Here is a 26,397-nt window from a genome sequence, read left to right on the forward strand (position 1 = left end):
TTCGATAGTTCCCTTGTGCTGCCTCAGTTGGATCTCCTTCACTTGACAGGGGGGTGCCCGAGCAGCGACCCTCCCCAGCTCTAGCTCAACTCCTACTTACCTGCCAGGTGAGATACTATGATCATGAAGGTGCTTCTCCCAGGGCAAGGCTCACCCATTGCACTCTGGGTCTGCTGCTCCTGCGATTTCCCCAAATGTGGGAAACTTGACTGCATAATTTGTGTTTCCCCTTGTCGGCTCTCGTATAATTCAGATCTCTTTGTCTCAGGTCTCTCTCCAGCCTAGTTTGCTGTCTGTTTCCACTTCTCTTTTCTTGAGCCGCTCCCTTCTATGCCCTTGCGCACTATCCTGACTACTCCCGTCTGCTTACTTTGTGCCTTCCAACGCACAATGCGAACTACAGGTAGTGCTGCAGGGCCCACACCCTTTTACTTGCCTTACAGAGCAGCTCTGGAGCTGTTACAGTGCCCAGCTGCTGCAAGAAATCAGCTTGAATGCTTCAGGGGCTGGGGCATAGCCAACATGAGCCCTACACCGAAGGAGGGTGGAGGTGTTTAATGCGAACTAGGGGTCATCCAAGCGCCGCAAAAGGCCGCCATGCCCTGCATGCCCCTTTTCTCTTTTCATATGCAGACGAGGGTTGAAGCCAACTTTGACCCACTGCTTGGATGACATCACCATATGCAAATCCATCTGCTGCAGGCCTTCCCCCAGGAATGCTTGTACTAGTTGTTGCATTTGGTTTGTTGTTTGGCAGTGCTTCAGTATTAGGCAGCCTTCTGCCCTCCCATGTTCATCTGAAAATATGTGTTCTCCCTGCAGTTGTTGTCCCCAGATGAGAGTTCCCTTGTGCTGCCTCAGTTGAATCTCCTTTACTTGACAGAGATGTGCCTGAGCAGCGGCCCTCCCCAGCCCTATCCCAAATCATACTTATTTTGCACAGGAGATACCATGGTCATGAAGATTGTTCTCCCAGGCTGAGGTTCATTCATTGCATTCTGGGTATGCTGACCCCTGTGATTTCCCCAAATGTGGGAAACTCGACTGCATTATTTGTGGTAGTGGGGGACTGTGTTTGTGCTTTCCTCTGGTCAGCTCTGGTAAAAGTCAGATTTCTTTGTCTCAGATCTTCCTCTAGTCTTGTTCTTCTTTCGAGAGTTCCCTTGTGTTGCCTCAGTTGGATCTCCTTCACTTGACAGGGGGGTGCCCGAGCAGCGACCCTCCCCAGCTCTAGCTCAACTCCTACTTACCTGCCAGGTGAGATACTATGATCATGAAGGTGCTTCTCCCAGGGCAAGGCTCACCCATTGCACTCTGGGTCTGCTGCTCCTGCGATTTCCCCAAATGTGGGAAACTTGACTGCATAATTTGTGTTTCCCCTGGTCGGCTCTCGTATAATTCAGATCTCTTTGTCTCAGGTCTCTCTCCAGCCTAGTTTGCTGTCTGTTTCCACTTCTCTTTTCTTGAGCCGCTCCCTTCTATGCCCTTGCGCACTATCCTGACTACTCCCGTCTGCTTACTTTGTGCCTTCCAACGCACAATGCGAACTACAGGTAGTGCTGCAGGGCCCACACCCTTTTACTTGCCTTACAGAGCAGCTCTGGAGCTGTTACAGTGCCCAGCTGCTGCAAGAAATCATCTTGAATGCTTCAGGGGCTGAGGCATAGCCAACATGAGCCCCACACCGAAGGAGAGTGGAGGTGTTTAATGCGAACTAGGGGTCATCCAAGCGCCGAAAAAGGCCGCCATGCCCTGCACGCCCCTTTTCTCTTTTCATATGCAGACGAAGGTTGAAGCCAACTTTGACCCACTGCTTGGATGACATCACCATATGCAATTCCATCTGCTGCAGGCCTTCCCCCAGGAATGCTTGCACTAGTTGTTGCATTTGGTTTGTTGTTTGTGGGTGCTTCAGTATTAGGCAGCCTTCTGCCCTCCCATGTTCATCTGAAAATATGTGTTCTCCCTGCAGTTGCTGTCCCCAGATGAGAGTTCCCTTGTGCTGCCTCAGTTGAATCTCCTTTACTTGACAGAGATGTGCCTGAGCAGCGGCCCTCCCCAGCCCTATCCCAAATCATACTTATTTTGCACAGGAGATACCATGGTCATGAAGATTGTTCTCCCAGGCTGAGGTTCATTCATTGCATTCTGGGTATGCTGACCCCTGTGATTTCCCCAAATGTGGGAAACTCGACTGCATTATTTGTGGTAGTGGGGGACTGTGTTTGTGCTTTCCTCTGGTCAGCTCTGGTAAAAGTCAGATTTCTTTGTCTCAGATCTTCCTCTAGTCTTGTTCTTCTTTCGAGAGTTCCCTTGTGTTGCCTCAGTTGGATCTCCTTCACTTGACAGGGGGGTGCCCGAGCAGCGACCCTCCCCAGCTCTAGCTCAACTCCTACTTACCTGCCAGGTGAGATACTATGATCATGAAGGTGCTTCTCCCAGGGCAAGGCTCACCCATTGCACTCTGGGTCTGCTGCTCCTGCGATTTCCCCAAATGTGGGAAACTTGACTGCATAATTTGTGTTTCCCCTGGTCGGCTCTCGTATAATTCAGATCTCTTTGTCTCAGGTCTCTCTCCAGCCTAGTTTGCTGTCTGTTTCCACTTCTCTTTTCTTGAGCCGCTCCCTTCTATGCCCTTGCGCACTATCCTGACTACTCCCGTCTGCTTACTTTGTGCCTTCCAACGCACAATGCGAACTACAGGTAGTGCTGCAGGGCCCACACCCTTTTACTTGCCTTACAGAGCAGCTCTGGAGCTGTTACAGTGCCCAGCTGCTGCAAGAAATCAGCTTGAATGCTTCAGGGGCTGGGGCATAGCCAACATGAGCCCCACACCGAAGGAGGGTGGAGGTGTTTAATGCGAACTAGGGGTCATCCAAGCGCCGCAAAAGGCCGCCATGCCCTGCACGCCCCTTTTCTCTTTTCATATGCAGACGAGGGTTGAAGCCAACTTTGACCCACTGCTTGGATGACATCACCATATGCAAATCCATCTGCTGCAGGCCTTCCACCAGGAATGCTTGCACTAGTTGTTGCATTTGGTTTGTTGTTTGGCAGTGCTTCAGTATTAGGCAGCCTTCTGCCCTCCCATGTTCATCTGAAAATATGTGTTCTCCCTGCAGTTGTTGTCCCCAGATGAGAGTTCCCTTGTGCTGCCTCAGTTGAATCTCCTTTACTTGACAGAGATGTGCCTGAGCAGCGGCCCTCCCCAGCCCTATCCCAAATCATTCTTATTTTGCATAGGAGATACCATGGTCATGAAGATTGTTCTCCCAGGGTGAGGTTCATTCATTGCATTCTGGGTATGCTGACCCCTGTGATTTCCCCAAATGTGGGAAACTCGACTGCATTATTTGTGGTAGTGGGGGACTGTGTTTGTGCTTTCTTCTGGTCAGCTCTGGTAAAAGTCAGATTTCTTTGTCTCAGATCTTCCTCTAGCCTTGTTCTTCTTTCGATAGTTCCTCTGTGCTGCCTCAGTTGGATTTCCTTCACTTGACAGGGGGGTGCCCGAGCAGCGACCCTCCCCAGCTCTAGCTCAACTCCTACTTACCTGCCAGGTGAGATACTATGATCATGAAGGTGCTTCTCCCAGGGCAAGGCTCACCCATTGCACTCTGGGTCTGCTGCTCCTGCGATTTCCCCAAATGTGGGAAACTTGACTGCATAATTTGTGTTTCCCCTGGTCGGCTCTCGTATAATTCAGATCTCTTTGTCTCAGGTCTTTCTCCAGCCTAGTTTGCTGTCTGTTTCCACTTCTCTTTTCTTGAGCCGCTCCCTTCTATGCCCTTGCGCACTATCCTGACTACTCCCGTCTGCTTACTTTGTGCCTTCCAACGCACAATGCGAACTACAGGTAGTGCTGCAGGGCCCACACCCTTTTACTTGCCTTACAGAGCAGCTCTGGAGCTGTTACAGTGCCCAGCTGCTGCAAGAAATCAGCTTAAATGCTTCAGGGGCTGGGGCATAGCCAACATGAGCCCTACACCGAAGGAGGGTGGAGGTGTTTAATGCGAACTAGGGGTCATCCAATCGCCGCAAAAGGCCACCATGCCCTGCACGCCCCTTTTCTCTTTTCATATGGAGACGAGGGTTGAAGCCAACTTTGACCCACTGCTTGGATGACATCACCATATGCAAATCCATCTGCTGCAGGCCTTCCCCCAGGAATGCTTGCACTAGTTGTTGCATTTGGTTTGTTGTTTGGCAGTGCTTCAGTATTAGGCAGCCTTCTGCCCTCCCATGTTCATCTGAAAATATGTGTTCTCCCTGCAGTTGTTGTCCCCAGATGAGAGTTCCCTTGTGCTGCCTCAGTTGAATCTCCTTTACTTGACAGAGATGTGCCTGAGCAGCGGCCCTCCCCAGCCCTATCCAAAATCATACTTATTTTGCACAGGAGATACCATGGTCATGAAGATTGTTCTCCCAGGGTGAGGTTCATTCATTACATTCTGGGTGTGCTGCCCCTGTGATTTCCCCAAATGTGGGAAACTCGACTGCATTATTTGTGGTAGTGGGGGACTGTGTTTGTGCTTTCCTCTGGTCAGCTCTGGTAAAAGTCAGATTTCTTTGTCTCAGATCTTCCTCTAGTCTTGTTCTTCTTTCGAGAGTTCCCTTGTGTTGCCTCAGTTGGATCTCCTTCACTTGACAGGGGGGTGCCCGAGCAGCGACCCTCCCCAGCTCTAGCTCAACTCCTACTTACCTGCCAGGTGAGATACTATGATCATGAAGGTGCTTCTCCCAGGGCAAGGCTCACCCATTGCACTCTGGGTCTGCTGCTCCTGCGATTTCCCCAAATGTGGGAAACTTGACTGCATAATTTGTGTTTCCCCTGGTCGGCTCTCGTATAATTCAGATCTCTTTGTCTCAGGTCTCTCTCCAGCCTAGTTTGCTGTCTGTTTCCACTTCTCTTTTCTTGAGCCGCTCCCTTCTATGCCCTTGCGCACTATCCTGACTACTCCCGTCTGCTTACTTTGTGCCTTCCAACGCACAATGCGAACTACAGGTAGTGCTGCAGGGCCCACACCCTTTTACTTGCCTTACAGAGCAGCTCTGGAGCTGTTACAGTGCCCAGCTGCTGCAAGAAATCATCTTGAATGCTTCAGGGGCTGAGGCATAGCCAACATGAGCCCCACACCGAAGGAGAGTGGAGGTGTTTAATGCGAACTAGGGGTCATCCAAGCGCCGAAAAAGGCCGCCATGCCCTGCACGCCCCTTTTCTCTTTTCATATGCAGACGAAGGTTGAAGCCAACTTTGACCCACTGCTTGGATGACATCACCATATGCAATTCCATCTGCTGCAGGCCTTCCCCCAGGAATGCTTGCACTAGTTGTTGCATTTGGTTTGTTGTTTGTGGGTGCTTCAGTATTAGGCAGCCTTCTGCCCTCCCATGTTCATCTGAAAATATGTGTTCTCCCTGCAGTTGCTGTCCCCAGATGAGAGTTCCCTTGTGCTGCCTCAGTTGAATCTCCTTTACTTGACAGAGATGTGCCTGAGCAGCGGCCCTCCCCTGCCCTATCCCAAATCATTCTTATTTTGCATAGGAGATACCATGGTCATGAAGATTGTTCTCCCAGGGTGAGGTTCATTCATTGCATTCTGGGTATGCTGACCCCTGTGATTTCCCCAAATGTGGGAAACTCGACTGCATTATTTGTGGTAGTGGGGGACTGTGTTTGTGCTTTCCTCTGGTCAGCTCTGGTAAAAGTCAGATTTCTTTGTCTCAGATCTTCCTCTAGCCTTGTTCTTCTTTCGATAGTTCCCTTGTGCTGCCTCAGTTGGATCTCCTTCACTTGACAGGGGGGTGCCCGAGCAGCGACCCTCCCCAGCTCTAGCTCAACTCCTACTTACCTGCCAGGTGAGATACTATGATCATGAAGGTGCTTCTCCCAGGGCAAGGCTCACCCATTGCACTCTGGGTCTGCTGCTCCTGCGATTTCCCCAAATGTGGGAAACTTGACTGCATAATTTGTGTTTCCCCTTGTCGGCTCTCGTATAATTCAGATCTCTTTGTCTCAGGTCTCTCTCCAGCCTAGTTTGCTGTCTGTTTCCACTTCTCTTTTCTTGAGCCGCTCCCTTCTATGCCCTTGCGCACTATCCTGACTACTCCCGTCTGCTTACTTTGTGCCTTCCAACGCACAATGCGAACTACAGGTAGTGCTGCAGGGCCCACACCCTTTTACTTGCCTTACAGAGCAGCTCTGGAGCTGTTACAGTGCCCAGCTGCTGCAAGAAATCAGCTTGAATGCTTCAGGGGCTGGGGCATAGCCAACATGAGCCCTACACCGAAGGAGGGTGGAGGTGTTTAATGCGAACTAGGGGTCATCCAAGCGCCGCAAAAGGCCGCCATGCCCTGCATGCCCCTTTTCTCTTTTCATATGCAGACGAGGGTTGAAGCCAACTTTGACCCACTGCTTGGATGACATCACCATATGCAAATCCATCTGCTGCAGGCCTTCCCCCAGGAATGCTTGTACTAGTTGTTGCATTTGGTTTGTTGTTTGGCAGTGCTTCAGTATTAGGCAGCCTTCTGCCCTCCCATGTTCATCTGAAAATATGTGTTCTCCCTGCAGTTGTTGTCCCCAGATGAGAGTTCCCTTGTGCTGCCTCAGTTGAATCTCCTTTACTTGACAGAGATGTGCCTGAGCAGCGGCCCTCCCCAGCCCTATCCCAAATCATACTTATTTTGCACAGGAGATACCATGGTCATGAAGATTGTTCTCCCAGGCTGAGGTTCATTCATTGCATTCTGGGTATGCTGACCCCTGTGATTTCCCCAAATGTGGGAAACTCGACTGCATTATTTGTGGTAGTGGGGGACTGTGTTTGTGCTTTCCTCTGGTCAGCTCTGGTAAAAGTCAGATTTCTTTGTCTCAGATCTTCCTCTAGCCTTGTTCTTCTTTTGAGAGTTCCCTTGTGTTGCCTCAGTTGGATCTCCTTCACTTGACAGGGGGGTGCCCGAGCAGCGACCCTCCCCAGCTCTAGCTCAACTCCTACTTACCTGCCAGGTGAGATACTATGATCATGAAGGTGCTTCTCCCAGGGCAAGGCTCACCCATTGCACTCTGGGTCTGCTGCTCCTGCGATTTCCCCAAATGTGGGAAACTTGACTGCATAATTTGTGTTTCCCCTGGTCAGCTCTCGTATAATTCAGATCTCTTTGTCTCAGGTCTCTCTCCAGCCTAGTTTGCTGTCTGTTTCCACTTCTCTTTTCTTGAGCCGCTCCCTTCTATGCCCTTGCGCACTATCCTGACTACTCCCGTTTGCTTACTTTGTGCCTTCCAATGCACAATGCGAACTACAGGTAGTGCTGCAGGGCCCACACCCTTTTACTTGCCTTACAGAGAAGCTCTGGAGTTGTTACAGTGCCCAGCTGCTGCAAGAAATCAGCTTGAATGCTTCAGGGGCTGGGGTATAGCCAACATGAGCCCCACACCGAAGGAGGGTGGAGGTGTTTAATGTGCACTAGGGTCATCAAATCGCCGCAAAAGGCCGCCATGCCCTGCACGCCCCTTTTCTCTTTTCATATGCAGACGAGGGTTGAAGCCAACTTTGACCCACTGCTTGGATGACATCAACATATGCAAATCCAACTGCTGCAGGCCTTCCCCCAGGAATGCTTGCACTAGTTGTTGCATTTGGTTTGTTGTTTGTGGGTGCTTCAGTATTAGGCAGCCTTCTGCCCTCCCATGTTCATCTGAAAATATGTGTTCTCCCTGCAGTTGTTGTCCCCAGATGAGAGTTCCCTTGTGCTGCCTCAGTTGAATCTCCTTTACTTGACAGAGATGTGCCTGAGCAGCGGCCCTCCCCAGCCCTATCCCAAATCATACTTATTTTGCAAAGGAGAAACCATGGTCATGAAGATTGTTCTCCCAGGGTGAGGTTCATTCATTGCATTCTGGGTATGCTGCCCCTGTGATTTCCCCAAATGTGGGAAACTCGACTGCATTATTTGTGGTAGTGGGGGACTGTGTTTGTGCTTTCCTCTGGTCAGCTCTGGTAAAAGTCAGATTTCTTTGTCTCAGATCTTCCTCTAGCCTTGTTCTTCTTTCGAGAGTTCCCTTGTGCTGCCTCAGTTGGATCTCCTTCACTTGACAGGAGGGTGCCCGAGCAGCGACCCTCCCCAGCTCTAGCCCAACTCCTACTTACCTGCCAGGTGAGATACTATGATCATGAAGGTGCTTCTCCCAGGGCAAGGCTCACCCATTGCACTCTGGGTCTGCTGCTCCTGCGATTTCCCCAAATGTGGGAAACTTGACTGCATAATTTGTGTTTCCCCTGTTCGGCTCTCGTATAATTCAGATCTCTTTGTCTCAGGTCTCTCTCCAGCCTAGTTTGCTGTCTGTTTCCACTTCTCTTTTCTTGAGCCGCTCCCTTCTATGCCCTTGCGCACTATCCTGACTTCTCCCGTCTGCTTACTTTGTGCCTTCCAACGCACAATGCGAACTATAGGTAGTGCTGCAGGGCCCACACCCTTTTACTTGCCTTACAGAGCAGCTCTGGAGCTGTTACAGTGCCCAGCTGCTGCAAGAAATCAGCTTGAATGCTTCAGGGGCTGGGGCATAGCCAACATGAGCCCCACACCGAAGGAGAGTGGAGGTGTTTAATGCGAACTAGGGGTCATCCAAGCGCCGAAAAAGGCCGCCATGCCCTGCACGCCCCTTTTCTCTTTTCATATGCAGATGAAGGTTGAAGCCAACTTTGACCCACTGCTTGGATGACATCACCATATGCAATTCCATCTGCTGCAGGCCTTCCCCCAGGAATGCTTGCACTAGTTGTTGCATTTGGTTTGTTGTTTGTGGGTGCTTCAGTATTAGGCAGCCTTCTGCCCTCCCATGTTCATCTGAAAATATGTGTTCTCCCTGCATTTGCTGTCCCCAGATGAGAGTTCCCTTGTGCTGCCTCAGTTGAATCTCCTTTACTTGACAGAGATGTGCCTGAGCAGCGGCCCTCCCCAGCCCTATCCCAAATCATTCTTATTTTGCATAGGAGATACCATGGTCATGAAGATTGTTCTCCCAGGGTGAGGTTCATTCATTGCATTCTGGGTATGCTGACCCCTGTGATTTCCCCAAATGTGGGAAACTCGACTGCATTATTTGTGGTAGTGGGGGACTGTGTTTGTGCTTTCCTCTGGTCAGCTCTGGTAAAAGTCAGATTTCTTTGTCTCAGATCTTCCTCTAGCCTTGTTCTTCTTTCGATAGTTCCCTTGTGCTGCCTCAGTTGGATCTCCTTCACTTGACAGGGGGGTGCCCGAACAGCGACCCTCCCCAGCTCTAGCTCAACTCCTACTTACCTGCCAGGTGAGATACTATGATCATGAAGGTGCTTCTCCCAGGGCAAGGCTCACCCATTGCACTCTGGGTCTGCTGCTCCTGCGATTTCCCCAAATGTGGGAAACTTGACTGCATAATTTGTGTTTCCCCTGGTCGGCTCTCGTATAATTCAGATCTCTTTGTCTCAGGTCTCTCTCCAGCCTAGTTTGCTGTCTGTTTCCACTTCTCTTTTCTTGAGCCGCTCCCTTCTATGCCCTTGCGCACTATCCTGACTACTCCCGTCTGCTTACTTTGTGCCTTCCAACGCACAATGCGAACTACAGGTAGTGCTGCAGGGCCCACACCCTTTTACTTGCCTTACAGAGCAGCTCTGGAGCTGTTACAGTGCCCAGCTGCTGCAAGAAATCAGCTTGAATGCTTCAGGGGCTGGGGCATAGCCAACATGAGCCCTACACCGAAGGAGGGTGGAGGTGTTTAATGCGAACTAGGGGTCATCCAAGCGCCGCAAAAGGCCGCCATGCCCTGCACGCCCCTTTTCTCTTTTCATATGCAGACGAGGGTTGAAGCCAACTTTGACCCACTGCTTGGATTACATCACCATATGCAAATCCATCTGCTGCAGGCCTTCCCCCAGGAATGCTTGTACTAGTTGTTGCATTTGGTTTGTTGTTTGGCAGTGCTTCAGTATTAGGCAGCCTTCTGCCCTCCCATGTTCATCTGAAAATATGTGTTCTCCCTGCAGTTGTTGTCCCCAGATGAGAGTTCCATTGTGCTGCCTCAGTTGAATCTCCTTTACTTGACAGAGATGTGCCTGAGCAGCGGCCCTCCCCAGCCCTATCCCAAATCATACTTATTTTGCACAGGAGATACCATGGTCATGAAGATTGTTCTCCCAGGCTGAGGTTCATTCATTGCATTCTGGGTATGCTGACCCCTGTGATTTCCCCAAATGTGGGAAACTCGACTGCATTATTTGTGGTAGTGGGGGACTGTGTTTGTGCTTTCCTCTGGTCAGCTCTGGTAAAAGTCAGATTTCTTTGTCTCAGATCTTCCTCTAGCCTTGTTCTTCTTTTGAGAGTTCCCTTGTGTTGCCTCAGTTGGATCTCCTTCACTTGACAGGGGGGTGCCCGAGCAGCGACCCTCCCCAGCTCTAGCTCAACTCCTACTTACCTGCCAGGTGAGATACTATGATCATGAAGGTGCTTCTCCCAGGGCAAGGCTCACCCATTGCACTCTGGGTCTGCTGCTCCTGCGATTTCCCCAAATGTGGGAAACTTGACTGCAAAATTTGTGTTTCCCCTGTTCGGCTCTCGTATAATTCAGATCTCTTTGTCTCAGGTCTCTCTCCAGCCTAGTTTGCTGTCTGTTTCCACTTCTCTTTTCTTGAGCCGCTCCCTTCTATGCCCTTGCGCACTATCCTGACTTCTCCCGTCTGCTTACTTTGTGCCTTCCAACGCACAATGCGAACTACAGGTAGTGCTGCAGGGCCCACACCCTTTTACTTGACTTACAGAGCTGCTCTGGAGCTGTTACAGTGCCCAGCTGCTGCAAGAAATCAGCTTGAATGCTTCAGGGGTTGGGGCATAGCCAACATGAGTCCCACACCGAAGTAGGGTGGAGGTGTTTAATGCGAACGAGGGGTCATCCAAGCGCCGCAAAAGGCCACCATGCCCTGCATGCCCCTTTTCTCTTTTTATATGCAGACGAGGGTTGAAGCCAACTTTTACCCACTGCTTGGATGACATCACCATATGCAAATCCATCTGCTGCAGGCCTTCCCCCAGGAATGCTTGCACTAGTTGTTGCATTTGGTTTGTTGTTTGGGGGTGCTTCAGTATTAGGCAGCCTTCTGCCCTCCCATGTTCATCTGAAAATATGTGTTCTCCCTGCAGTTGTTGTCCCCAGATGAGAGTTCCCTTGTGCTGCCTCAGTTGAATCTCCTTTACTTGACAGAGATGTGCCTGAGCAGCGGCCCTCCCCAGCCCTATCCCAAATCATTCTTATTTTGCATAGGAGATACCATGGTCATGAAGATTGTTCTCCCAGGGTGAGGTTCATTCATTGCATTCTGGGTATGCTGACCCCTGTGATTTCCCCAAATGTGGGAAACTCGACTGCATTATTTGTGGTAGTGGAGGACTGTGTTTGTGCTTTCTTCTGGTCAGCTCTGGTAAAAGTCAGATTTCTTTGTCTCAGATCTTCCTCTAGCCTTGTTCTTCTTTCGATAGTTCCTCTGTGCTGCCTCAGTTGGATTTCCTTCACTTGACAGGGGGGTGCCCGAGCAGCGACCCTCCCCAGCTCTAGCTCAACTCCTACTTACCTGCCAGGTGAGATACTATGATCATGAAGGTGCTTCTCCCAGGGCAAGGCTCACCCATTGCACTCTGGGTCTGCTGCTCCTGCGATTTCCCCAAATGTGGGAAACTTGACTGCATAATTTGTGTTTCCCCTGGTCGGCTCTCGTATAATTCAGATCTCTTTGTCTCAGGTCTTTCTCCAGCCTAGTTTGCTGTCTGTTTCCACTTCTCTTTTCTTGAGCCGCTCCCTTCTATGCCCTTGCGCACTATCCTGACTACTCCCGTCTGCTTACTTTGTGCCTTCCAACGCACAATGCGAACTACAGGTAGTGCTGCAGGGCCCACACCCTTTTACTTGCCTTACAGAGCAGCTCTGGAGCTGTTACAGTGCCCAGCTGCTGCAAGAAATCAGCTTAAATGCTTCAGGGGCTGGGGCATAGCCAACATGAGCCCTACACCGAAGGAGGGTGGAGGTGTTTAATGCGAACTAGGGGTCATCCAATCGCCGCAAAAGGCCGCCATGCCCTGCATGCCCCTTTTCTCTTTTCATATGGAGACGAGGGTTGAAGCCAACTTTGACCCACTGCTTGGATGACATCACCATATGCAAATCCATCTGCTGCAGGCCTTCCCCCAGGAATGCTTGCACTAGTTGTTGCATTTGGTTTGTTGTTTGGCAGTGCTTCAGTATTAGGCAGCCTTCTGCCCTCCCATGTTCATCTGAAAATATGTGTTCTCCCTGCAGTTGTTGTCCCCAGATGAGAGTTCCCTTGTGCTGCCTCAGTTGAATCTCCTTTACTTGACAGAGATGTGCCTGAGCAGCGGCCCTCCCCAGCCCTATCCCAAATCATTCTTATTTTGCATAGGAGATACCATGGTCATGAAGATTGTTCTCCCAGGGTGAGGTTCATTCATTGCATTCTGGGTATGCTGACCCCTGTGATTTCCCCAAATGTGGGAAACTCGACTGCATTATTTGTGGTAGTGGGGGACTGTGTTTGTGCTTTCCTCTGGTCAGCTCTGGTAAAAGTCAGATTTCTTTGTCTCAGATCTTCCTCTAGCCTTGTTCTTCTTTCGATAGTTCCCTTGTGCTACCTCAGTTGGATCTAATTCACTTGACAGGGGGGTGCCCGAGCAGCGACCCTCCCCAGCTCTAGCTCAACTCCTACTTACCTGCCAGGTGAGATGCTATGATCATGAAGGTGCTTCTCCCAGGGCAAGGCTCACCCATTGCACTCTGGGTCTGCTGCTCCTGCGATTTCCCCAAATGTGGGAAACTTGACTGCATAATTTGTGTTTCCCCTGGTCGGCTCTCGTATAATTCAGATCTCTTTGTCTCAGGTCTCTCTCCAGCCTAGTTTGCTGTCTGTTTCCACTTCTCTTTTCTTGAGCCGCTCCCTTCTATGCCCTTGCGCACTATCCTGACTATTCCCGTCTGCTTACTTTGTGCCTTCCAATGCACAATGCGAATTACAGGTAGTACTGCAGGGCCCACACCCTTTTACTTGCCTTACAGAGCAGCTCTGGAGCTGTTACAGTGCCCAGCTGCTGCAAGAAATCAGCTTGAATGCTTCAGGGGCTGGGGCATAGCCAACATGAGCCCCACACCGAAGGAGGGTGGAGGTGTTTAATGCGAACTAGGGGTCATCCAAGCGCCGCAAAAGGCCGCCATGCCCTGCACGCCCCTTTTCTCTTTTCATATGCAGACGAGGGTTGAAGCCAACTTTGACCCACTGCTTGGATGACATCACCATATGCAAATCCATCTGCTGCAGGCCTTCCACCAGGAATGCTTGCACTAGTTGTTGCATTTGGTTTGTTGTTTGGCAGTGCTTCAGTATTAGGCAGCCTTCTGCCCTCCCATGTTCATCTGAAAATATGTGTTCTCCCTGCAGTTGTTGTCCCCAGATGAGAGTTCCCTTGTGCTGCCTCAGTTGAATCTCCTTTACTTGACAGAGATGTGCCTGAGCAGCGGCCCTCCCCAGCCCTATCCCAAATCATTCTTATTTTGCATAGGAGATACCATGGTCATGAAGATTGTTCTCCCAGGGTGAGGTTCATTCATTGCATTCTGGGTATGCTGACCCCTGTGATTTCCCCAAATGTGGGAAACTCGACTGCATTATTTGTGGTAGTGGGGGACTGTGTTTGTGCTTTCTTCTGGTCAGCTCTGGTAAAAGTCAGATTTCTTTGTCTCAGATCTTCCTCTAGCCTTGTTCTTCTTTCGATAGTTCCTCTGTGCTGCCTCAGTTGGATTTCCTTCACTTGACAGGGGGGTGCCCGAGCAGCGACCCTCCCCAGCTCTAGCTCAACTCCTACTTACCTGCCAGGTGAGATACTATGATCATGAAGGTGCTTCTCCCAGGGCAAGGCTCACCCATTGCACTCTGGGTCTGCTGCTCCTGCGATTTCCCCAAATGTGGGAAACTTGACTGCATAATTTGTGTTTCCCCTGGTCGGCTCTCGTATAATTCAGATCTCTTTGTCTCAGGTCTTTCTCCAGCCTAGTTTGCTGTCTGTTTCCACTTCTCTTTTCTTGAGCCGCTCCCTTCTATGCCCTTGCGCACTATCCTGACTACTCCCGTCTGCTTACTTTGTGCCTTCCAACGCACAATGCGAACTACAGGTAGTGCTGCAGGGCCCACACCCTTTTACTTGCCTTACAGAGCAGCTCTGGAGCTGTTACAGTGCCCAGCTGCTGCAAGAAATCAGCTTAAATGCTTCAGGGGCTGGGGCATAGCCAACATGAGCCCTACACCGAAGGAGGGTGGAGGTGTTTAATGCGAACTAGGGGTCATCCAATCGCCGCAAAAGGCCGCCATGCCCTGCACGCCCCTTTTCTCTTTTCATATGGAGACGAGGGTTGAAGCCAACTTTGACCCACTGCTTGGATGACATCACCATATGCAAATCCATCTGCTGCAGGCCTTCCCCCAGGAATGCTTGCACTAGTTGTTGCATTTGGTTTGTTGTTTGGCAGTGCTTCAGTATTAGGCAGCCTTCTGCCCTCCCATGTTCATCTGAAAATATGTGTTCTCCCTGCAGTTGTTGTCCCCAGATGAGAGTTCCCTTGTGCTGCCTCAGTTGAATCTCCTTTACTTGACAGAGATGTGCCTGAGCAGCGGCCCTCCCCAGCCCTATCCAAAATCATACTTATTTTGCACAGGAGATACCATGGTCATGAAGATTGTTCTCCCAGGGTGAGGTTCATTCATTGCATTCTGGGTGTGCTGCCCCTGTGATTTCCCCAAATGTGGGAAACTCGACTGCATTATTTGTGGTAGTGGGGGACTGTGTTTGTGCTTTCCTCTGGTCAGCTCTGGTAAAAGTCAGATTTCTTTGTCTCAGATCTTCCTCTAGTCTTGTTCTTCTTTCGAGAGTTCCCTTGTGTTGCCTCAGTTGGATCTCCTTCACTTGACAGGGGGGTGCCCGAGCAGCGACCCTCCCCAGCTCTAGCTCAACTCCTACTTACCTGCCAGGTGAGATACTATGATCATGAAGGTGCTTCTCCCAGGGCAAGGCTCACCCATTGCACTCTGGGTCTGCTGCTCCTGCGATTTCCCCAAATGTGGGAAACTTGACTGCATAATTTGTGTTTCCCCTGGTCGGCTCTCGTATAATTCAGATCTCTTTGTCTCAGGTCTCTCTCCAGCCTAGTTTGCTGTCTGTTTCCACTTCTCTTTTCTTGAGCCGCTCCCTTCTATGCCCTTGCGCACTATCCTGACTACTCCCGTCTGCTTACTTTGTACCTTCCAACGCACAATGCGAACTACAGGTAGTGCTGCAGGGCCCACACCCTTTTACTTGCCTTACAGAGCAGCTCTGGAGCTGTTACAGTGCCCAGCTGCTGCAAGAAATCATCTTGAATGCTTCAGGGGCTGAGGCATAGCCAACATGAGCCCCACACCGAAGGAGAGTGGAGGTGTTTAATGCGAACTAGGGGTCATCCAAGCGCCGAAAAAGGCCGCCATGCCCTGCACGCCCCTTTTCTCTTTTCATATGCAGACGAAGGTTGAAGCCAACTTTGACCCACTGCTTGGATGACATCACCATATGCAATTCCATCTGCTGCAGGCCTTCCCCCAGGAATGCTTGCACTAGTTGTTGCATTTGGTTTGTTGTTTGTGGGTGCTTCAGTATTAGGCAGCCTTCTGCCCTCCCATGTTCATCTGAAAATATGTGTTCTCCCTGCAGTTGCTGTCCCCAGATGAGAGTTCCCTTGTGCTGCCTCAGTTGAATCTCCTTTACTTGACAGAGATGTGCCTGAGCAGCGGCCCTCCCCAGCCCTATCCCAAATCATTCTTATTTTGCATAGGAGATACCATGGTCATGAAGATTGTTCTCCCAGGGTGAGGTTCATTCATTGCATTCTGGGTATGCTGACCCCTGTGATTTCCCCAAATGTGGGAAACTCGACTGCATTATTTGTGGTAGTGGGGGACTGTGTTTGTGCTTTCCTCTGGTCAGCTCTGGTAAAAGTCAGATTTCTTTGTCTCAGATCTTCCTCTAGCCTTGTTCTTCTTTCGAGAGTTCCCTTGTGCTGCCTCAGTTGGATCTCCTTCACTTGACAGGGGGGTGCCCGAGCAGCGACCCTCCCCAGCTCTAGCTCAACTCCTACTTACGTGCCAGGTGAGATACTATGATCATGAAGGTGCTTCTCCCAGGGCAAGGCTCACCCATTGCACTCTGGGTCTGCTGCTCCTGCGATTTCCCCAAATGTGGGAAACTTGACTGCATAATTTGTGTTTCCCCTTGTCGGCTCTCGTATAATTCAGATCTCTTTGTCTCAGGTCTCTCTCCAGCCTAGTTTGCTGTCTGTTTCCACTTCTCTTTTCTTGAGCCGCTCCCTTCTATGCCCTTGCGCACTATCCTGACTACTCCCGTCTGCTTACTTTGTGCCTTCCAACGCACAATGCGAACTACAGGTAGTGCTGCAGGGCCCACACCCTTTTACTTGCCTTACAGAGCAGCTCTGGAGCTGTTACAGTGCCCAGCTGCTGCAAGAAATCAGCTTGAATGCTTCAGGGGCTGGGGCATAGCCAACATGAGCCCTACACCGAAGGAGGGTGGAGGTGTTTAATGCGTTCTAGGGGTCATCCAAGCGCCGCAAAAGGCCGCCATGCCCTGCATGCCCCTTTTCTCTTTTCATATGCAGACGAGGGTTGAAGCCAACTTTGACCCACTGCTTGGATGACATCACCATATGCAAATCCATCTGCTGCAGGCCTTCCCCCAGGAATGCTTGTACTAGTTGTTGCATTTGGTTTGTTGTTTGGCAGTGCTTCAGTATTAGGCAGCCTTCTGCCCTCCCATGTTCATCTGAAAATATGTGTTCTCCCTGCAGTTGTTGTCCCCAGATGAGAGTTCCCTTGTGCTGCCTCAGTTGAATCTCCTTTACTTGACAGAGATGTGCCTGAGCAGCGGCCCTCCCCAGCCCTATCCCAAATCATACTTATTTTGCACAGGAGATACCATGGTCATGAAGATTGTTCTCCCAGGCTGAGGTTCATTCATTGCATTCTGGGTATGCTGACCCCTGTGATTTCCCCAAATGTGGGAAACTCGACTGCATTATTTGTGGTAGTGGGGGACTGTGTTTGTGCTTTCCTCTGGTCAGCTCTGGTAAAAGTCAGATTTCTTTGTCTCAGATCTTCCTCTAGCCTTGTTCTTCTTTTGAGAGTTCCCTTGTGTTGCCTCAGTTGGATCTCCTTCACTTGACAGGGGGGTGCCCGAGCAGCGACCCTCCCCAGCTCTAGCTCAACTCCTACTTACCTGCCAGGTGAGATACTATGATCATGAAGGTGCTTCTCCCAGGGCAAGGCTCACCCATTGCACTCTGGGTCTGCTGCTCCTGCGATTTCCCCAAATGTGGGAAACTTGACTGCATAATTTGTGTTTCCCCTGGTCGGCTCTCGTATAATTCAGATCTCTTTGTCTCAGGTCTCTCTCCAGCCTAGTTTGCTGTCTGTTTCCACTTCTCTTTTCTTGAGCCGCTCCCTTCTATGCCCTTGCGCACTATCCTGACTACTCCCGTCTGCTTACTTTGTGCCTTCCAACGCACAATGCGAACTACAGGTAGTGCTGCAGGGCCCACACCCTTTTACTTGCCTTACAGAGAAGCTCTGGAGTTGTTACAGTGCCCAGCTGCTGCAAGAAATCAGCTTGAATGCTTCAGGGGCTGGGGTATAGCCAACATGAGCCCCACACCGAAGGAGGGTGGAGGTGTTTAATGTGCACTAGGGTCATCCAATCGCCGCAAAAGGCCGCCATGCCCTGCACGCCCCTTTTCTCTTTTCATATGCAGACGAGGGTTGAAGCCAACTTTGACCCACTGCTTGGATGACATCAACATATGCAAATCCATCTGCTGCAGGCCTCCCCCCAGGAATGCTTGCACTAGTTGTTGCATTTGGTTTGTTGTTTGTGGGTGCTTCAGTATTAGGCAGCCTTCTGCCCTCCCATGTTCATCTGAAAATATGTGTTCTCCCTGCAGTTGTTGTCCCCAGATGAGAGTTCCCTTGTGCTGCCTCAGTTGAATCTCCTTTACTTGACAGAGATGTGCCTGAGCAGCGGCCCTCCCCAGCCCTATCCCAAATCATACTTATTTTGCAAAGGAGAAACCATGGTCATGAAGATTGTTCTCCCAGGGTGAGGTTCATTCATTGCATTCTGGGTATGCTGCCCCTGTGATTTCCCCAAATGTGGGAAACTCGACTGCATTATTTGTGGTAGTGGGGGACTGTGTTTGTGCTTTCCTCTGGTCAGCTCTGGTAAAAGTCAGATTTCTTTGTCTCAGATCTTCCTCTAGCCTTGTTCTTCTTTCGAGAGTTCCCTTGTGCTGCCTCAGTTGGATCTCCTTCACTTGACAGGAGGGTGCCCGAGCAGCGACCCTCCCCAGCTCTAGCCCAACTCCTACTTACCTGCCAGGTGAGATACTATGATCATGAAGGTGCTTCTCCCAGGGCAAGGCTCACCCATTGCACTCTGGGTCTGCTGCTCCTGCGATTTCCCCAAATGTGGGAAACTTGACTGCATAATTTGTGTTTCCCCTGTTCGGCTCTCGTATAATTCAGATCTCTTTGTCTCAGGTCTCTCTCCAGCCTAGTTTGCTGTCTGTTTCCACTTCTCTTTTCTTGAGCCGCTCCCTTCTATGCCCTTGCGCACTATCCTGACTTCTCCCGTCTGCTTACTTTGTGCCTTCCAACGCACAATGCGAACTATAGGTAGTGCTGCAGGGCCCACACCCTTTTACTTGCCTTACAGAGCAGCTCTGGAGCTGTTACAGTGCCCAGCTGCTGCAAGAAATCAGCTTGAATGCTTCAGGGGCTGGGGCATAGCCAACATGAGCCCCACACCGAAGGAGAGTGGAGGTGTTTAATGCGAACTAGGGGTCATCCAAGCTCCGAAAAAGGCCGCCATGCCCTGCACGCCCCTTTTCTCTTTTCATATGCAGACAAAGGTTGAAGCCAACTTTGACCCACTGCTTGGATGACATCACCATATGCAATTCCATCTGCTGCAGGCCTTCCCCCAGGAATGCTTGCACTAGTTGTTGCATTTGGTTTGTTGTTTGGCAGTGCTTCAGTATTAGGCAGCCTTCTGCCCTCCCATGTTCATCTGAAAATATGTGTTCTCCCTGCAGTTGTTGTCCCCAGATGAGAGTTCCCTTGTGCTGCCTCAGTTGAATCTTCTTTACTTGACAGAGATGTGCCTGAGCAGCGGCTCTCCCCAGCCCTATCCCAAATCATACTTATTTTGCATAGGAGATGCCATGGTCATGAAGATTGTTCTCCCAGGGTGAGGTTCATTCATTGCATTCTGGGTATGCTGACCCCTGTGATTTCCCCAAATGTGGGAAACTCGACTGCATTATTTGTGGTAGTGGGGGACTGTGTTTGTGCTTTCCTCTGGTCAGCTCTGGTAAAAGTCAGATTTCTTTGTCTCAGATCTTCCTCTAGCCTTGTTCTTCTTTCGAGAGTTCCCTTGTGCTGCCTCAGTTGGATCTCCTTCACTTGACAGGGGGGTGCCCGAGCAGCGACCCTCCCCAGCTCTAACTCAACTCCTACTTACCTGCCAGGTGAGATACTATGATCATGAAGGTGCTTCTCCCTGGGCAAGGCTCACCCATTGCACTCTGGGTCTGCTGCTCCTGCGATTTCCCCAAATGTGGGAAACTTGACTGCAAAATTTGTGTTTCCCCTGGTCGGCTCTCGTATAATTCAGATCTCTTTGCCTCAGGTCTCTCTCCAGCCTAGTTTGCTGTCTGTTTCCACTTCTCTTTTCTTGAGCCGCTCCCTTCTATGCCCTTGCGCACTATCCTGACTACTCCCGTCTGCTTACTTTGTGCCTTCCAACGCACAATGCGAACTACAGGTAGTGCTGCAGGGCCCACACCCTTTTACTTGCCTTACAGAGCAGCTCTGGAGCTGTTACAGTGCCCAGCTGCTGCAAGAAATCATCTTGAATGCTTCAGGGGCTGGGGCATAGCCAACATGAGCCCCACACCGAAGGAGAGTGGAGGTGTTTAATGCGAACTAGGGGTCATCCAAGCGCCGAAAAAGGCCGCCATGCCCTGCACGCCCCTTTTCTCTTTTCATATGCAGACGAAGGATGAAGCCAACTTTGACCCACTGCTTGGATGACATCACCATATGCAATTCCATCTGCTGCAGGCCTTCCCCCAGGAATGCTTGCACTAGTTGTTGCATTTGGTTTGTTGTTTGTGGGTGCTTCAGTATTAGGCAGCCTTCTGCCCTCCCATGTTCATCTGAAAATATGTGTTCTCCTTGCAGTTGCTGTCCCCAGATGAGAGTTCCCTTGTGCTGCCTCAGTTGAATCTCCTTTACTTGACAGAGATGTGCCTGAGCAGCGGCCCTCCCCAGCCCTATCCCAAATCATTCTTATTTTGCATAGGAGATACCATGGTCATGAAGATTGTTCTCCCAGGGTGAGGTTCATTCATTGCATTCTGGGTATGCTGACCCCTGTGATTTCCCCAAATGTAGGAAACTCGACTGCATTATTTGTGGTAGTGGGGGACTGTGTTTGTGCTTTCCTCTGGTCAGCTCTGGTAAAAGTCAGATTTCTTTGTCTCAGATCTTCCTCTAGCCTTGTTCTTCTTTCGATAGTTCCCTTGTGCTGCCTCAGTTGGATCTCCTTCACTTGACAGGGGGGTGCCCGAGCAGCGACCCTCCCCAGCTCTAGCTCAACTCCTACTTACCTGCCAGGTGAGATACTATGATCATGAAGGTGCTTCTCCCAGGGCAAGGCTCACCCATTGCACTCTGGGTCTGCTGCTCCTGCGATTTCCCCAAATGTGGGAAACTTGACTGCATAATTTGTGTTTCCCCTGGTCGGCTCTCGTATAATTCAGATCTCTTTGTCTCAGGTCTCTCTCCAGCCTAGTTTGCTGTCTGTTTCCACTTCTCTTTTCTTGAGCCGCTCCCTTCTATGCCCTTGCGCACTATCCTGACTACTCCCGTCTGCTTACTTTGTGCCTTCCAACGCACAATGCGAACTACAGGTAGTGCTGCAGGGCCCACACCCTTTTACTTGCCTTACAGAGCAGCTCTGGAGCTGTTACAGTGCCCAGCTGCTGCAAGAAATCAGCTTGAATGCTTCAGGGGCTGGGGCATAGCCAACATGAGCCCTACACCGAAGGAGGGTGGAGGTGTTTAATGCGAACTAAGGGTCATCCAAGAGCCGCAAAAGGCCGCCATGCCCTGCACGACCTTTTCTCTTTTCATATGCAGACGAGGGTTGAAGCCAACTTTGACCCACTGCTTGGATGACATCACCATATGCAAATCCATCTGCTGCAGGCCTTCCCCCAGGAATGCTTGTACTAGTTGTTGCATTTGGTTTGTTGTTTGGCAGTGCTTCAGTATTAGGCAGCCTTCTGCCCTCCCATGTTCATCTGAAAATATGTGTTCTCCCTGCAGTTGTATTCCCCAGATGAGAGTTCCCTTGTGCTGCCTCAGTTGAATCTCCTTTACTTGACAGAGATGTGCCTGAGCAGCGGCCCTCCCCAGCCCTATCCCAAATCATACTTATTTTGCACTGGAGATACCATGGTCATGAAGATTGTTCTCCCAGGCTGAGGTTCATTCATTGCATTCTGGGTATGCTGACCCCTGTGATTTCCCCAAATGTGGGAAACTCGACTGCATTATTTGTGGTAGTGGGGGACTGTGTTTGTGCTTTCCTCTGGTCAGCTCTGGTAAAAGTCAGATTTATTTGTCTCAGATCTTCCTCTAGCCTTGTTCTTCTTTCGAGAGTTCCCTTGTGCTGCCTCAGTTGGATCTCCTTCACTTGACAGGGGGGTGCCCGAGCAGCGACCCTCCCCAGCTCTAACCCAACTCCTACTTACCTGCCAGGTGAGATACTATGATCATGAAGGTGCTTCTCCCTGGGCAAGGCTCACCCATTGCACTCTGGGTCTGCTGCTCCTGCGATTTCCCCAAATGTGGGAAACTTGACTGCAAAATTTGTGTTTCCCCTGGTCGGCTCTCGTATAATTCAGATCTCTTTGTCTCAGGTCTCTCTCCAGCCTAGTTTGCTGTCTGTTTCCACTTCTCTTTTCTTGAGCCGCTCCCTTCTATGCCCTTGCGCACTATCCTGACTTCTCCCGTCTGCTTACTTTGTGCCTTCCAACGCACAATGCGAACTACAGGTAGTGCTGCAGGGCCCACACCCTTTTACTTGCCTTACAGAGCAGCTCTGGAGCTGTTACAGTGCCCAGCTGCTGCAAGAAATCATCTTGAATGCTTCAGGGGCTGAGGCATAGCCAACATGAGCCCCACACCGAAGGAGAGTGGAGGTGTTTAATGCGAACTAGGGGTCATCCAAGCGCCGAAAAAGGCCGCCATGCCCTGCACGCCCCTTTTCTCTTTTCATATGCAGACGAAGGTTGAAGCCAACTTTGACCCACTGCTTGGATGACATCACCATATGCAATTCCATCTGCTGCAGGCCTTCCCCCAGGAATGCTTGCACTAGTTGTTGCATTTGGTTTGTTGTTTGTGGGTGCTTCAGTATTAGGCAGCCTTCTGCCCTCCCATGTTCATCTGAAAATATGTGTTCTCCCTGCAGTTGCTGTCCCCAGATGAGAGTTCCCTTGTGCTGCCTCAGTTGAATCTCCTTTACTTGACAGAGATGTGCCTGAGCAGCGGCCCTCCCCAGCCCTATCCCAAATCATTCTTATTTTGCATAGGAGATACCATGGTCATGAAGATTGTTCTCCCAGGGTGAGGTTCATTCATTGCATTCTGGGTATGCTGACCCCTGTGATTTCCCCAAATGTGGGAAACTCGACTGCATTATTTGTGGTAGTGGGGGACTGTGTTTGTGCTTTCCTCTGGTCAGCTCTGGTAAAAGTCAGATTTCTTTGTCTCAGATCTTCCTCTAGCCTTGTTCTTCTTTCGAGAGTTCCCTTGTGCTGCCTCAGTTGGATCTCCTTCACTTGACAGGGGGGTGCCCGAGCAGCGACCCTCCCCAGCTCTAGCTCAACTCCTACTTACGTGCCAGGTGAGATACTATGATCATGAAGGTGCTTCTCCCAGGGCAAGGCTCACCCATTGCACTCTGGGTCTGCTGCTCCTGCGATTTCCCCAAATGTGGGAAACTTGACTGCATAATTTGTGTTTCCCCTTGTCGGCTCTCGTATAATTCAGATCTCTTTGTCTCAGGTCTCTCTCCAGCCTAGTTTGCTGTCTGTTTCCACTTCTCTTTTCTTGAGCCGCTCCCTTCTATGCCCTTGCGCACTATCCTGACTACTCCCGTCTGCTTACTTTGTGCCTTCCAACGCACAATGCGAACTACAGGTAGTGCTGCAGGGCCCACACCCTTTTACTTGCCTTACAGAGCAGCTCTGGAGCTGTTACAGTGCCCAGCTGCTGCAAGAAATCAGCTTGAATGCTTCAGGGGCTGGGGCATAGCCAACATGAGCCCTACACCGAAGGAGGGTGGAGGTGTTTAATGCGTTCTAGGGGTCATCCAAGCGCCGCAAAAGGCCGCCATGCCCTGCATGCCCCTTTTCTCTTTTCATATGCAGACGAGGGTTGAAGCCAACTTTGACCCACTGCTTGGATGACATCACCATATGCAAATCCATCTGCTGCAGGCCTTCCCCCAGGAATGCTTGTACTAGTTGTTGCATTTGGTTTGTTGTTTGGCAGTGCTTCAGTATTAGGCAGCCTTCTGCCCTCCCATGTTCATCTGAAAATATGTGTTCTCCCTGCAGTTGTTGTCCCCAGATGAGAGTTCCCTTGTGCTGCCTCAGTTGAATCTCCTTTACTTGACAGAGATGTGCCTGAGCAGCGGCCCTCCCCAGCCCTATCCCAAATCATACTTATTTTGCACAGGAGATACCATGGTCATGAAGATTGTTCTCCCAGGCTGAGGTTCATTCATTGCATTCTGGGTATGCTGACCCCTGTGATTTCCCCAAATGTGGGAAACTCGACTGCATTATTTGTGGTAGTGGGGGACTGTGTTTGTGCTTTCCTCTGGTCAGCTCTGGTAAAAGTCAGATTTCTTTGTCTCAGATCTTCCTCTAGCCTTGTTCTTCTTTTGAGAGTTCCCTTGTGTTGCCTCAGTTGGATCTCCTTCACTTGACAGGGGGGTGCCCGAGCAGCGACCCTCCCCAGCTCTAGCTCAACTCCTACTTACCTGCCAGGTGAGATACTATGATCATGAAGGTGCTTCTCCCAGGGCAAGGCTCACCCATTGCACTCTGGGTCTGCTGCTCCTGCGATTTCCCCAAATGTGGGAAACTTGACTGCATAATTTGTGTTTCCCCTGGTCGGCTCTCGTATAATTCAGATCTCTTTGTCTCAGGTCTCTCTCCAGCCTAGTTTGCTGTCTGTTTCCACTTCTCTTTTCTTGAGCCGCTCCCTTCTATGCCCTTGCGCACTATCCTGACTACTCCCGTCTGCTTACTTTGTGCCTTCCAACGCACAATGCGAACTACAGGTAGTGCTGCAGGGCCCACACCCTTTTACTTGCCTTACAGAGAAGCTCTGGAGTTGTTACAGTGCCCAGCTGCTGCAAGAAATCAGCTTGAATGCTTCAGGGGCTGGGGTATAGCCAACATGAGCCCCACACCGAAGGAGGGTGGAGGTGTTTAATGTGCACTAGGGTCATCCAATCGCCGCAAAAGGCCGCCATGCCCTGCACGCCCCTTTTCTCTTTTCATATGCAGACGAGGGTTGAAGCCAACTTTGACCCACTGCTTGGATGACATCAACATATGCAAATCCATCTGCTGCAGGCCTCCCCCCAGGAATGCTTGCACTAGTTGTTGCATTTGGTTTGTTGTTTGTGGGTGCTTCAGTATTAGGCAGCCTTCTGCCCTCCCATGTTCATCTGAAAATATGTGTTCTCCCTGCAGTTGTTGTCCCCAGATGAGAGTTCCCTTGTGCTGCCTCAGTTGAATCTCCTTTACTTGACAGAGATGTGCCTGAGCAGCGGCCCTCCCCAGCCCTATCCCAAATCATACTTATTTTGCAAAGGAGAAACCATGGTCATGAAGATTGTTCTCCCAGGGTGAGGTTCATTCATTGCATTCTGGGTATGCTGCCCCTGTGATTTCCCCAAATGTGGGAAACTCGACTGCATTATTTGTGGTAGTGGGGGACTGTGTTTGTGCTTTCCTCTGGTCAGCTCTGGTAAAAGTCAGATTTCTTTGTCTCAGATCTTCCTCTAGCCTTGTTCTTCTTTCGAGAGTTCCCTTGTGCTGCCTCAGTTGGATCTCCTTCACTTGACAGGAGGGTGCCCGAGCAGCGACCCTCCCCAGCTCTAGCCCAACTCCTACTTACCTGCCAGGTGAGATACTATGATCATGAAGGTGCTTCTCCCAGGGCAAGGCTCACCCATTGCACTCTGGGTCTGCTGCTCCTGCGATTTCCCCAAATGTGGGAAACTTGACTGCATAATTTGTGTTTCCCCTGTTCGGCTCTCGTATAATTCAGATCTCTTTGTCTCAGGTCTCTCTCCAGCCTAGTTTGCTGTCTGTTTCCACTTCTCTTTTCTTGAGCCGCTCCCTTCTATGCCCTTGCGCACTATCCTGACTTCTCCCGTCTGCTTACTTTGTGCCTTCCAACGCACAATGCGAACTATAGGTAGTGCTGCAGGGCCCACACCCTTTTACTTGCCTTACAGAGCAGCTCTGGAGCTGTTACAGTGCCCAGCTGCTGCAAGAAATCAGCTTGAATGCTTCAGGGGCTGGGGCATAGCCAACATGAGCCCCACACCGAAGGAGAGTGGAGGTGTTTAATGCGAACTAGGGGTCATCCAAGCTCCGAAAAAGGCCGCCATGCCCTGCACGCCCCTTTTCTCTTTTCATATGCAGACAAAGGTTGAAGCCAACTTTGACCCACTGCTTGGATGACATCACCATATGCAATTCCATCTGCTGCAGGCCTTCCCCCAGGAATGCTTGCACTAGTTGTTGCATTTGGTTTGTTGTTTGGCAGTGCTTCAGTATTAGGCAGCCTTCTGCCCTCCCATGTTCATCTGAAAATATGTGTTCTCCCTGCAGTTGTTGTCCCCAGATGAGAGTTCCCTTGTGCTGCCTCAGTTGAATCTTCTTTACTTGACAGAGATGTGCCTGAGCAGCGGCTCTCCCCAGCCCTATCCCAAATCATACTTATTTTGCATAGGAGATGCCATGGTCATGAAGATTGTTCTCCCAGGGTGAGGTTCATTCATTGCATTCTGGGTATGCTGACCCCTGTGATTTCCCCAAATGTGGGAAACTCGACTGCATTATTTGTGGTAGTGGGGGACTGTGTTTGTGCTTTCCTCTGGTCAGCTCTGGTAAAA

General features: G+C 50.5%; 38 non-coding genes and 8 pseudogenes across 38 annotated transcripts; all 46 read left to right on the forward strand.

Annotated features, from left to right (window-relative positions):
* The first annotated feature begins 92 nt into the window (after window positions 1-92).
* LOC134931128 (U1 spliceosomal RNA) lies at window positions 93-228 on the forward strand (annotated as a pseudogene).
* A 698-nt stretch (window positions 229-926) lies between these two features.
* Window positions 927-1,090, forward strand: LOC134930913 (U1 spliceosomal RNA). The gene has a single exon (XR_010178814.1). It is a non-coding gene; the product is annotated as a U1 spliceosomal RNA (small nuclear RNA).
* Window positions 1,091-1,242: 152 nt separating this feature from the next.
* Window positions 1,243-1,405, forward strand: LOC134931072 (U1 spliceosomal RNA). The gene has a single exon (XR_010178944.1). It is a non-coding gene; the product is annotated as a U1 spliceosomal RNA (small nuclear RNA).
* A 671-nt stretch (window positions 1,406-2,076) lies between these two features.
* On the forward strand, window positions 2,077-2,240 carry LOC134930914 (U1 spliceosomal RNA). The gene has a single exon (XR_010178815.1). It is a non-coding gene; the product is annotated as a U1 spliceosomal RNA (small nuclear RNA).
* A 152-nt stretch (window positions 2,241-2,392) lies between these two features.
* Window positions 2,393-2,555, forward strand: LOC134931073 (U1 spliceosomal RNA). The gene has a single exon (XR_010178945.1). It is a non-coding gene; the product is annotated as a U1 spliceosomal RNA (small nuclear RNA).
* A 671-nt stretch (window positions 2,556-3,226) lies between these two features.
* Window positions 3,227-3,390, forward strand: LOC134930930 (U1 spliceosomal RNA). The gene has a single exon (XR_010178830.1). It is a non-coding gene; the product is annotated as a U1 spliceosomal RNA (small nuclear RNA).
* A 152-nt stretch (window positions 3,391-3,542) lies between these two features.
* On the forward strand, window positions 3,543-3,705 carry LOC134931075 (U1 spliceosomal RNA). The gene has a single exon (XR_010178946.1). It is a non-coding gene; the product is annotated as a U1 spliceosomal RNA (small nuclear RNA).
* Window positions 3,706-4,376: 671 nt separating this feature from the next.
* On the forward strand, window positions 4,377-4,539 carry LOC134930947 (U1 spliceosomal RNA). The gene has a single exon (XR_010178844.1). It is a non-coding gene; the product is annotated as a U1 spliceosomal RNA (small nuclear RNA).
* A 152-nt stretch (window positions 4,540-4,691) lies between these two features.
* Window positions 4,692-4,854, forward strand: LOC134931076 (U1 spliceosomal RNA). Its single transcript, XR_010178947.1, has one exon. It is a non-coding gene; the product is annotated as a U1 spliceosomal RNA (small nuclear RNA).
* A 671-nt stretch (window positions 4,855-5,525) lies between these two features.
* On the forward strand, window positions 5,526-5,689 carry LOC134930864 (U1 spliceosomal RNA). The gene has a single exon (XR_010178770.1). It is a non-coding gene; the product is annotated as a U1 spliceosomal RNA (small nuclear RNA).
* Window positions 5,690-5,841: 152 nt separating this feature from the next.
* On the forward strand, window positions 5,842-5,977 carry LOC134931129 (U1 spliceosomal RNA; annotated as a pseudogene).
* A 698-nt stretch (window positions 5,978-6,675) lies between these two features.
* Window positions 6,676-6,839, forward strand: LOC134930915 (U1 spliceosomal RNA). The gene has a single exon (XR_010178816.1). It is a non-coding gene; the product is annotated as a U1 spliceosomal RNA (small nuclear RNA).
* A 152-nt stretch (window positions 6,840-6,991) lies between these two features.
* On the forward strand, window positions 6,992-7,154 carry LOC134931058 (U1 spliceosomal RNA). Its single transcript, XR_010178931.1, has one exon. It is a non-coding gene; the product is annotated as a U1 spliceosomal RNA (small nuclear RNA).
* Window positions 7,155-7,824: 670 nt separating this feature from the next.
* LOC134930895 (U1 spliceosomal RNA) lies at window positions 7,825-7,987 on the forward strand. The gene has a single exon (XR_010178798.1). It is a non-coding gene; the product is annotated as a U1 spliceosomal RNA (small nuclear RNA).
* Window positions 7,988-8,139: 152 nt separating this feature from the next.
* On the forward strand, window positions 8,140-8,274 carry LOC134931132 (U1 spliceosomal RNA; annotated as a pseudogene).
* Window positions 8,275-8,973: 699 nt separating this feature from the next.
* On the forward strand, window positions 8,974-9,137 carry LOC134930865 (U1 spliceosomal RNA). Its single transcript, XR_010178771.1, has one exon. It is a non-coding gene; the product is annotated as a U1 spliceosomal RNA (small nuclear RNA).
* A 152-nt stretch (window positions 9,138-9,289) lies between these two features.
* Window positions 9,290-9,452, forward strand: LOC134931077 (U1 spliceosomal RNA). The gene has a single exon (XR_010178948.1). It is a non-coding gene; the product is annotated as a U1 spliceosomal RNA (small nuclear RNA).
* A 671-nt stretch (window positions 9,453-10,123) lies between these two features.
* LOC134930916 (U1 spliceosomal RNA) lies at window positions 10,124-10,287 on the forward strand. Its single transcript, XR_010178817.1, has one exon. It is a non-coding gene; the product is annotated as a U1 spliceosomal RNA (small nuclear RNA).
* A 152-nt stretch (window positions 10,288-10,439) lies between these two features.
* LOC134931167 (U1 spliceosomal RNA) lies at window positions 10,440-10,574 on the forward strand (annotated as a pseudogene).
* A 699-nt stretch (window positions 10,575-11,273) lies between these two features.
* Window positions 11,274-11,437, forward strand: LOC134930905 (U1 spliceosomal RNA). The gene has a single exon (XR_010178807.1). It is a non-coding gene; the product is annotated as a U1 spliceosomal RNA (small nuclear RNA).
* A 152-nt stretch (window positions 11,438-11,589) lies between these two features.
* Window positions 11,590-11,752, forward strand: LOC134931078 (U1 spliceosomal RNA). The gene has a single exon (XR_010178949.1). It is a non-coding gene; the product is annotated as a U1 spliceosomal RNA (small nuclear RNA).
* A 671-nt stretch (window positions 11,753-12,423) lies between these two features.
* On the forward strand, window positions 12,424-12,587 carry LOC134930866 (U1 spliceosomal RNA). Its single transcript, XR_010178772.1, has one exon. It is a non-coding gene; the product is annotated as a U1 spliceosomal RNA (small nuclear RNA).
* A 152-nt stretch (window positions 12,588-12,739) lies between these two features.
* On the forward strand, window positions 12,740-12,902 carry LOC134931147 (U1 spliceosomal RNA). The gene has a single exon (XR_010178998.1). It is a non-coding gene; the product is annotated as a U1 spliceosomal RNA (small nuclear RNA).
* Window positions 12,903-13,573: 671 nt separating this feature from the next.
* Window positions 13,574-13,737, forward strand: LOC134930931 (U1 spliceosomal RNA). Its single transcript, XR_010178831.1, has one exon. It is a non-coding gene; the product is annotated as a U1 spliceosomal RNA (small nuclear RNA).
* Window positions 13,738-13,889: 152 nt separating this feature from the next.
* On the forward strand, window positions 13,890-14,052 carry LOC134931079 (U1 spliceosomal RNA). Its single transcript, XR_010178950.1, has one exon. It is a non-coding gene; the product is annotated as a U1 spliceosomal RNA (small nuclear RNA).
* A 671-nt stretch (window positions 14,053-14,723) lies between these two features.
* On the forward strand, window positions 14,724-14,886 carry LOC134930851 (U1 spliceosomal RNA). Its single transcript, XR_010178758.1, has one exon. It is a non-coding gene; the product is annotated as a U1 spliceosomal RNA (small nuclear RNA).
* A 152-nt stretch (window positions 14,887-15,038) lies between these two features.
* On the forward strand, window positions 15,039-15,201 carry LOC134931080 (U1 spliceosomal RNA). The gene has a single exon (XR_010178951.1). It is a non-coding gene; the product is annotated as a U1 spliceosomal RNA (small nuclear RNA).
* Window positions 15,202-15,872: 671 nt separating this feature from the next.
* Window positions 15,873-16,036, forward strand: LOC134930868 (U1 spliceosomal RNA). The gene has a single exon (XR_010178773.1). It is a non-coding gene; the product is annotated as a U1 spliceosomal RNA (small nuclear RNA).
* Window positions 16,037-16,188: 152 nt separating this feature from the next.
* LOC134931170 (U1 spliceosomal RNA) lies at window positions 16,189-16,324 on the forward strand (annotated as a pseudogene).
* A 698-nt stretch (window positions 16,325-17,022) lies between these two features.
* LOC134930917 (U1 spliceosomal RNA) lies at window positions 17,023-17,186 on the forward strand. The gene has a single exon (XR_010178818.1). It is a non-coding gene; the product is annotated as a U1 spliceosomal RNA (small nuclear RNA).
* A 152-nt stretch (window positions 17,187-17,338) lies between these two features.
* On the forward strand, window positions 17,339-17,501 carry LOC134931081 (U1 spliceosomal RNA). Its single transcript, XR_010178952.1, has one exon. It is a non-coding gene; the product is annotated as a U1 spliceosomal RNA (small nuclear RNA).
* Window positions 17,502-18,171: 670 nt separating this feature from the next.
* Window positions 18,172-18,334, forward strand: LOC134930896 (U1 spliceosomal RNA). Its single transcript, XR_010178799.1, has one exon. It is a non-coding gene; the product is annotated as a U1 spliceosomal RNA (small nuclear RNA).
* Window positions 18,335-18,486: 152 nt separating this feature from the next.
* LOC134931133 (U1 spliceosomal RNA) lies at window positions 18,487-18,621 on the forward strand (annotated as a pseudogene).
* Window positions 18,622-19,320: 699 nt separating this feature from the next.
* On the forward strand, window positions 19,321-19,484 carry LOC134930846 (U1 spliceosomal RNA). The gene has a single exon (XR_010178753.1). It is a non-coding gene; the product is annotated as a U1 spliceosomal RNA (small nuclear RNA).
* A 152-nt stretch (window positions 19,485-19,636) lies between these two features.
* Window positions 19,637-19,799, forward strand: LOC134931117 (U1 spliceosomal RNA). The gene has a single exon (XR_010178979.1). It is a non-coding gene; the product is annotated as a U1 spliceosomal RNA (small nuclear RNA).
* A 671-nt stretch (window positions 19,800-20,470) lies between these two features.
* On the forward strand, window positions 20,471-20,634 carry LOC134930958 (U1 spliceosomal RNA). Its single transcript, XR_010178854.1, has one exon. It is a non-coding gene; the product is annotated as a U1 spliceosomal RNA (small nuclear RNA).
* Window positions 20,635-20,786: 152 nt separating this feature from the next.
* Window positions 20,787-20,949, forward strand: LOC134931082 (U1 spliceosomal RNA). Its single transcript, XR_010178953.1, has one exon. It is a non-coding gene; the product is annotated as a U1 spliceosomal RNA (small nuclear RNA).
* Window positions 20,950-21,619: 670 nt separating this feature from the next.
* On the forward strand, window positions 21,620-21,783 carry LOC134930952 (U1 spliceosomal RNA). The gene has a single exon (XR_010178848.1). It is a non-coding gene; the product is annotated as a U1 spliceosomal RNA (small nuclear RNA).
* Window positions 21,784-21,935: 152 nt separating this feature from the next.
* Window positions 21,936-22,098, forward strand: LOC134931118 (U1 spliceosomal RNA). The gene has a single exon (XR_010178980.1). It is a non-coding gene; the product is annotated as a U1 spliceosomal RNA (small nuclear RNA).
* Window positions 22,099-22,769: 671 nt separating this feature from the next.
* On the forward strand, window positions 22,770-22,933 carry LOC134930869 (U1 spliceosomal RNA). Its single transcript, XR_010178774.1, has one exon. It is a non-coding gene; the product is annotated as a U1 spliceosomal RNA (small nuclear RNA).
* A 152-nt stretch (window positions 22,934-23,085) lies between these two features.
* LOC134931171 (U1 spliceosomal RNA) lies at window positions 23,086-23,221 on the forward strand (annotated as a pseudogene).
* Window positions 23,222-23,919: 698 nt separating this feature from the next.
* Window positions 23,920-24,083, forward strand: LOC134930919 (U1 spliceosomal RNA). Its single transcript, XR_010178820.1, has one exon. It is a non-coding gene; the product is annotated as a U1 spliceosomal RNA (small nuclear RNA).
* Window positions 24,084-24,235: 152 nt separating this feature from the next.
* On the forward strand, window positions 24,236-24,398 carry LOC134931083 (U1 spliceosomal RNA). The gene has a single exon (XR_010178954.1). It is a non-coding gene; the product is annotated as a U1 spliceosomal RNA (small nuclear RNA).
* Window positions 24,399-25,068: 670 nt separating this feature from the next.
* LOC134930897 (U1 spliceosomal RNA) lies at window positions 25,069-25,231 on the forward strand. The gene has a single exon (XR_010178800.1). It is a non-coding gene; the product is annotated as a U1 spliceosomal RNA (small nuclear RNA).
* A 152-nt stretch (window positions 25,232-25,383) lies between these two features.
* LOC134931135 (U1 spliceosomal RNA) lies at window positions 25,384-25,518 on the forward strand (annotated as a pseudogene).
* Window positions 25,519-26,217: 699 nt separating this feature from the next.
* Window positions 26,218-26,381, forward strand: LOC134930847 (U1 spliceosomal RNA). Its single transcript, XR_010178754.1, has one exon. It is a non-coding gene; the product is annotated as a U1 spliceosomal RNA (small nuclear RNA).
* Window positions 26,382-26,397: the final 16 nt, after the last annotated feature.

This window comes from Pseudophryne corroboree, chromosome 5, assembly GCF_028390025.1.
Source record: "Pseudophryne corroboree isolate aPseCor3 chromosome 5, aPseCor3.hap2, whole genome shotgun sequence".
NCBI lineage: Eukaryota > Metazoa > Chordata > Amphibia > Anura > Myobatrachidae > Pseudophryne > Pseudophryne corroboree.